We start from the raw sequence: 8,278 nt of genomic DNA on the forward strand, positions 1-8,278 counted from the left end.
GGAAACAGCTGAGTCATAGTATCAGCGTAGACATCCAATCAAATGTGCTGCTGATGTTTATACACTATTGCGTCCTACCAGAGACAGTTTAGATCGAGACGGGACAGATGGCGGCCATCTTCTTGATGCCTTCGGAGTGCTATTTCACGATTAAGTAGACCAGATCTGAAAGTCAATGGGAAAAATGAATGGGGAAACTGAGTATAGGACGGGGAAGAACCCAGCGTTTGTGAAAACCATATGGTTGAAACCACCGTGAAAAACTGATCAATCTAGAATGCTTGGTTGTGGTATACAAGTCAAAACAAAGCTTTTTAAGCCACTTTTCTCACGTTTTTTTTGACAGAGCGCAGGCGCAGTAGTTCCGTAACGGCACGAGAGCAACGGCTTTTCACAACTGAGCATGCGCATCATTTCACGTGCGCCGATGCAGCCAGATGATTGGATCACTGGCACCGCAGCTCCGCAGGCACATTGGCTCTTGTTACCAGAAAGGCGGGAGATGTGCGGGTAGACGCCATATTTGCGTTACAAATCTTCACCGTTAATTTCTATGTACGATTACATGGCTGTCCTATCTCACCTTCCTATCAAAATCTCTGGTCCTACTTCATGCTCCAAAGTGGGGAGGAAACAGCTGAGTCATGAGGTCAGCAAAAACATATGGTTGTCATCCAATCAAAAGGGCTATTTTATTCATGCTTATATCTTGTTGCTTGCAGGCTCACGCACTGCAGTAACAAGGAAGTAAGTAGCGGTGTGGACTTTGGAAAGTAGCCACACTACTTTTGGTTTACTATGGGAATAGGATGGTATCGAGAAACACATGTATTTCATCTTGAAGAGAGTAGATACTCAAGAAATACATGTGTGAAAACATGCTAACCAAGGAAGTAGTTCCAGAAACGCACCCCTGATTGAATAGAGTAGGTTTTGCAGCAAAAATATGTCTATAATGGCATTGACACGTAAGTGGTAGATTTACATCAACTTTTAAAAATGGACAGACCAACAGCAGTCTGTTCTCTGGGTAATGCCATGTTGTGAAGAAGTTTCGTTTTTTTCCGGAATGCTGGGAACATAAACTTCAAACATAAGGAGCAATTTTGGGCGATTATAAGACACTGATGTTGGTTTTACAATTTAAGTAATATTAAGAGTCCAATAATTGTCCTTTCTCCCAATAAGGTGTGGTGGCGATGCTGGGTAGGTTGCAAGTACACAACTGTAAGAGTAATTTGAATATAGTACTGTAGTATTCTCTAGAACTAGAATTCTCTAGAGTACTTTAAATATCATATTTTAGTATAGTGTTATAGTACTTTAAAAAACAGTTTTGTAACATAAGTTGTAATACTTTAAGATACAATATTATAGTAATTTTTTAATCCTCAGTAAAGAAATAAATGTCCTCCCCAGGTAACGTTTCTCCTTCCTGAAAATTCAAGGTCATGATTTATTTAATGTGTGCACGGAATGATAGCAGCCACACACACACATACAGAGAGAGAGAGAGAGAGAGAGAGAGAGAGAGAGAGAGAGAGAGAGAGAGAGAGAGAGAGAGCTCATCTCATTACTGCAAACTCAAGCCAGCCACCCAGAAATGACAGGGAGCAGCTCCACATCACAGCTCCTCATCGGTGGTGTGTGTGTGTGTGATGATCTGGGATAATAGATTGCTCTGTGAAAATCACTGTCTTGTTGCCGCCTACTGCGACACACACACACACAACCGTGAGCATGAGCGAGCGAGCACGCAAAAGCAAGCAAGCATGCGTCATTTTTTTTCTCTCTTTTCAGCAGGAGGGCGAAACACCAACCCGCAATTACCAAGGTTAGCTGAAGCAGAGATGATCGACAAGTCTGGAGAGGAGAGGAGAGGAGAGGAGAGGCAAGAGGAGGGAGGGAGCGTGTGTGTAGCACGGCATGGTGCAGTGTGTCCCTGTGTTTACAAACCACCCAAGGCTGTAATTATGGTGTGTATGTGATCTGTGGAAGTGCCAGCCGAGGAGAAGGAAATGAACAGGGTTGGGCCTGCACACAGGCCTGGGGTGGGGATGGGGGTGGGGAGGAGTTGGAGGAGTAGCTTAATCAGGTCCTTCCCCCCGTGTAAATTATAATGTGCAAATGAAACGACCTCGGTGACCCGCACATCACTCGGCGTCCTCCAGCCTCCACTTGCAGATGTCACCTCCTCAAACCGATGACAGTCTTCAGCTCAGAGTTCTGAGGCTGTTGAGGCGCTGCACATGTCTGGGATATACACAGTTCTCTCTCTCTCACAGCCTCATCAGGATGGGCGAGACGAGACTGCCCATGCACAGATGATAGCAAGCCGAGAAAAGTCAAGCCGCACAGATTTTAGTGGTGAGGGTGGGATGGTGTGATTCCATAGTGAAAAGAATTTCACGATTTTCTGAATGTCATAGTGCAGTGACATTGAAAGCGTATCAAAACGGCAAAACGTGCATAGAAAAAAAAACTTGAGGTGGCAAATACAAGTTCAAATGTACACTGTAAAACATTGCAGTGTAAAAACAATGTAACACTGTAAAAAAAGTTGCCCTGTTGCCTTACATTTTTAACTTAACTTAAGCCCGATTTACAACGGCTATCAGTAGGGCTGCACAATTAATCGAAAATAATCGTTATCGTGATAAAATCTTGAAATCGAAGTTGTGATTTCAATCGTAATTTAATCGTGGCAATATCTAACTATTTAATATTTAATCGTGACCTATCTTTGAGAGCGTCCTTGAAGCCAGAACATACTGACAGGCTGTTGTTTCTGGCCAGAAATCTGTCCACCTAAGTTTCATGCTATTGCCTTTACATAATTATTACGAATCATTTTATTTTGCTCATCCCGAATATAATTTATTCTTGGATATATTTCATCTTGTTATAATTTTCAAAAAAAATCTGCAAAAATCAATAACATGATTAATAATCGTGATTAAGATTTTGACCAAAATAATGATGATTATGATTTTTTCCATAATTGTGCAGCCCTAGCTATCAGCCAATCATAATCAAGATCCATATTGCACAGTGTTAGGTAGAATGTTAGTAAACCTCCCTCCTCTCATCCTCATACAGTAAGAGTAAGAGTAAGAGTAATTTATTTGTCACATACAACCGTAACCTTGTAGGCTAGCTTGCAGTGAAATGACTGTTCTGGTGAACTTCATAGTGCAGAAAGATTAACAAACAAACAAACAAATAGGGTAATTGTCCTTAGCTGAGGAGGTGGAATCCTGAGTATCGGTAGTGCTGAGCTATCGTGTTCGGATCTTTAGATCACCAGTATCGTGCTGTGCCTCCCATGCCCGAATGGGAACGTTGACTGGCAGGTGGCGGGTTTGAGTCCCGAGTGTTGAACTAGCGCAGATGACCTCTGCTCAGTGTTGCCAGATTGGGCGGTTACCCTCCCAATTGGGCTACTGGGGATGACCGTAAAATCTGGAAAAATTGGCCATTTGGCAGTTTTTTTGTGCAGTTTTGGGCCCATAGAAGCCAATGCGATTTGCTGAAATTGGCCGGAATTTAGTGCATTTTGTCGGTTTTTGAGAACCTTTTGGGCGGGATTTGATCAGACACATCTGGCAACACTGCCTCTGCCACACTCCATTATGTCTAGGCTGATTGTTCTGGGAGGACTTAATTCTTGTTGCCACACAATCGGGCAATCAGCAAATGGAAGAGGGACGCTGCATTCACACCAACGGCACGGACATTCACAGTACGTCCACAGAGCGTGTCCGTTATCAGTCCGAAACTGTTAGAATACATGAAAACAAATCATGCCTTGCACACAGGAGCGCGGTGTAAGCGCGGCGCATGTCCGTCCCGCCCGGATATGTCCGCGTTGCTCCTTGAAAATAGAACTCGAGTCTATTTTCCTGCGCGGACGTCCGCGTTCAATGTACGGGCTCCATTGAAAATGAATGGCTGCTGCCCGCGGATAGAACGTGGACGTGGACTCTGCAGTGTGCAAGGCAGCCCGCGAACCTCTCGGACTTGCACTGCTCACGGAGACGTTAAAGAAACGTGCCGTCCCTGTTTGCATGTACTGGGACAATTCAGGGGGACATTTCAAACTTTAGCAGTTCACTCCTCCTAACGAAGACCATTTTCTGAATGTCAGGTCCAAAATGCTTGTGAGCGGGGTACAATCAGATGCACATGTCAACCTTAAATGGAGTGTACCTCTCACACCAGTAATGTTTCTCAATTAAGCCATTCCAGACCCTGTGAAATTAGAACAAGGGAATGGTAAGGTTAGGCCAATACTGAAAGGAATCGAAAGAAAAAAAAGAGTGCATCTGATGAAAATGCTCTGGTGGGAGCTAAGGCTTGCTGTCTAGTGTTCTAGCCATCTGAATCAGGCGGTGGCAGCACCCAGAGGTGAATTTACGAGCGTGATATTTTTTACTTTCACTTCTCAAATCAAATGGAGGAGGAATCGAGGCTACGGGGGGATGAGGCCCCTCTTCATTGAACAGTTGCACTGAGAATGTAATGGAGCCACCCAATCAGTCTGACAGCTCTATAGCACAAATATTGATGCTGTCTGAGGACGGGGGAAAACTGGAAGCAAGGGGGGTAAATCTGCACATCTCGCTCAGGGCAGGGTATTTTTACTTATCGTGACAAAATCTGAGCTTCTTGCTCTTAAAAAAAAAACACTCCATCTCTGGTTGGCTGTTAGTCTTATAGGCAGCCATGTATCTTGTGAATCACATTGACTTTAATGAATTACATTAGGGAGATTGTGATCTTGCACGTGGAAAATAGGAGTGCTTTCTTTTTGATGATGTCTTTTAAAAAGGGGACTGGTGTTGCTTTGTTGGAAAGAGTCTGGACTTCAGGCTAATAATACCTGTGTTGAGGCCATAATTGAAGAGGTAATCACATATTGTGTTTGTTAAAAGTGAAGCTACACTTACATTTTGGGCTGCAGACCACGGAAGCTGACGACCGGGGCTGGGTGGGGTGGGGGTTGTGGGGTGACAAACGGGTCAGTTGTCCTGGGCCCAGGGAGAGAGGTGGTACAGAATTGGGTCATTGACATTGTATGTATTGGGAGGGGGCCCATTTCAGATGACTTTGTTTTGGGGCCCAGCCCAAACAGACAGCGGCTCTTCTGTAGCTCACCGTCTCTCCACCACTGCCACTGTGCCAGGCCATGGGCTGTGTATGTGCGTGTGCGTGTGCGTGTGTGTGTGTGTGTGTGTGTGTGTGTGTGTGTGTGTGTGTGTGTGTGTGTGTGTGTGTGTGTGTGTGTGTAATCTACCATGAGATCTGCTCTCAGACCCTTGGCATCGATGCAGTTCCATTGTTTTAACTGCAGCACAGATCCTTATATTTTTGTTGTCTATTCTATTCAATTATATGAACCTTAATACTCTTTTACTCTCAACATACTGTAGTAGGCCTAGCAGGCACTATATGTTGGTATGTCTATGTATATTGCATCTCTATTCGTGGTGTAGCTCAATTATTATCTTGTTAGTTTTGTCCCTCCTTTTGCCGCCAAACTCTTTATGTTTTGAGATGTAAAGTAACCATGGGGATTTCCAGTAAATAAGTGGGTGAACAGTGGTAATATAATTAGTTACGAACAGTTAATAATATATTAATGTAATAGACGTTTTGGAGGCCAAGTTCAAAGCATGAAGTGCATGGCTATAAAATATGCATGTACAGTATATATAAATGCATATTTTGAACAATATATAACAATAGTCAATTATTTAATTTCACTTTCTAAAACATTGTTTTCCAGAATGTCCAAAATGATCAGCGGCTCTTACTGAATTCCTTGTTTTATTTCCATGGTGAGACTGATTGAGGCTGAAGATTATCAGGAGGATGAATAGCCAAAAAACAGTCTTTGTGTTTGTTTTTGGTGTGTGTACACGTGTATGTGTATAGTGTGAGTGTGTGTGTGTGTGCTTGCGTGCGTGCATGTGCTGCACTCGGTGTCCCTGCTACCATCACTGCAAGCCTGCACTTGTTGGAGTGCTCTGGTGTGCGTGCCTCACATCTGTGTTGTCATTTCCCAGAAGTCAGAGCGTGGGGCAGGGAGCTCCGCTGCAGAGCTGTAATTACGGGGGGAACCGGGGAACCACAGGCCATCAGTCAATGTCACAGCGCCATCTTTTACTGGAAGTGCACATGCGAGGCCCATCTCAGCCCAGCCCAGTACCGTACCGTACCACACCACACCACACCACGCTGCACCACGCCATGCCGAGGACACAGATGGCAGTTGTTGGTTGGCCTGCCTACATGGCATACAGCAGGCAGGTCTGAGGGCAAAGCCAGATTAGCCTGGTCACCATACCCTGGTACTAATTACATTCCTACAGAGGCTCGAAAATGAAATGCTCACTGGAGGTAGGTGTTTGAAATTTGAAATGAATTGTACGTCTTATTCTACTCAAAACTGAATACCGGTATTCATGACATTCAAAATGATAACTGGTGGGAGGAGTGAACTTAGTTTCAGTTTGAAATGTCCATCCAACCCCCCACCCCTTATCCCTGCCTTGTTCACTGATTGGTTAGTTGTATAACAAGAGTAAACCCCTTCAAAAAACACCAGGATTTTTTTTTTTACTGGAGCTTACGTATGGCAAGGTCAGGTTACAGGTTAAATGTTTAGAGGGTCTTTAGAGGGCCACTATTTATGTTAGTGATACTACAGAGGACCAAAGTCAGAGAGTACAGCAGCCTGTGACCTCATGAGTCAACACTGGGAAACATGCAGCAAGTGTATTAAGTGATGTGAAAGTGAAAGCCCATTGGGAAACTCCAACTCCCATTGTCATTGCGACACAGCACTCCACAGCACACAAGTGAACACTGCACACTGCACACAACAAAATTGCATGTATGCCTCACCCGTGCAAGGGGGCAGCCCTCAGTGGCGCCCCATGGGGAGCAGTGCGGTGGGACGGTACCATGCTCAGGGTACCTCAGTCATGGAGGAGGATGGGGGAGACCACTGGTTGATTACTACCCCCACCAACCTGGCGGGTCGGGAGTCGAACCGGCAACCTCTGGGATGCAAGTCTGACGCCCTAACCGCTCACCCATGACTGCCCATAGATTATGTGTATTGCATATGTATTGCATATTTTGTGTATTGCATACTCAATGTCATAAAATAATACAACATCACGCTAAGTGCTCGCTAAACCATTCTGAAAAGCAGATTCTATTATTTATCCTTTAAGTGAATTTTTCCTACTCCTAGAAACGTTTGAAAGCTCTCATGAAACGCTATGGTTAAATCCTGTAGTGTAATTTTAGGACCTCACAGTGAGAACTCAATATTCTGCTAAAAAGAGTTCTAATCATGAGTGAGTTTGTTATTTTACCATGTGACTCATTAAGGACATGATGTTACTCCACAAACCACTGGAAGTCTCCCACGTATGGCTTCACACACATGCTATTCTGTCTCCTACTATGGGGCCAAATTCACTGGCGAGGAAAGGCTGTCAGGCAATGTGTGGTAGCACTCTTTCAGAAAGAACCCAGTCACACAATAAAGGTGAACTGGGTAGGATGGTGGTCAGAGTAGGTACCTATTGCAACTATGCTGGTCATTGATACTGTTCATTAATATTTACTAAATAATAAACGAATATTAACGACATGAATATTTACTAGTATGAGCAAAGTACAGTAAGTATTTCAGCTAAAAATGTATATGTTGTATTACTGCCAAAAAGGTCTACCATGTCTATGGCGCCCATGACTGGTGAATTCAAACGGGTGAATTTATATGGGGCATGGCCCACCTATTCACGTATGAAAAAGGGTAAATTTCAGAGTCAAAAGAAATGCTGCCAAGTAGGTCTACCATGTCAATAAGCTCTTTTCCATTGTCCGTTTTCTACAGCTCAACACGGCACAACTAGGCCACCGTTAATTGTTTCAATTAGCAAGTATGGCACAGCTCAGCTCGAAAACCAGCCCTCATTTTTTCAGCCGGCTGAACCGAGCTAAGCAGGCTCTGTTACTGCCTGCCACCCAGAATGCTGTATGTCAGCGCGCCGTTACCGGTGAATCAAAAACAATCATGGAAGCCACCCAATCAACTACCGTAGACTTCTCTTAATTTGATACTTTATTATTACCTTGATATTAAAATGGAAGGCAGAAATTAACATTGTAGTATCCAAATATGATATCGCTCAAGCTATGTGTAGCCTAGAACCGATAGAGTAGATATCTGTTGGCCTTACGTTAGTCAACTAGCCTA

Source organism: Engraulis encrasicolus, chromosome 5 (genome assembly GCF_034702125.1).
Source record: "Engraulis encrasicolus isolate BLACKSEA-1 chromosome 5, IST_EnEncr_1.0, whole genome shotgun sequence".
NCBI lineage: Eukaryota > Metazoa > Chordata > Actinopteri > Clupeiformes > Engraulidae > Engraulis > Engraulis encrasicolus.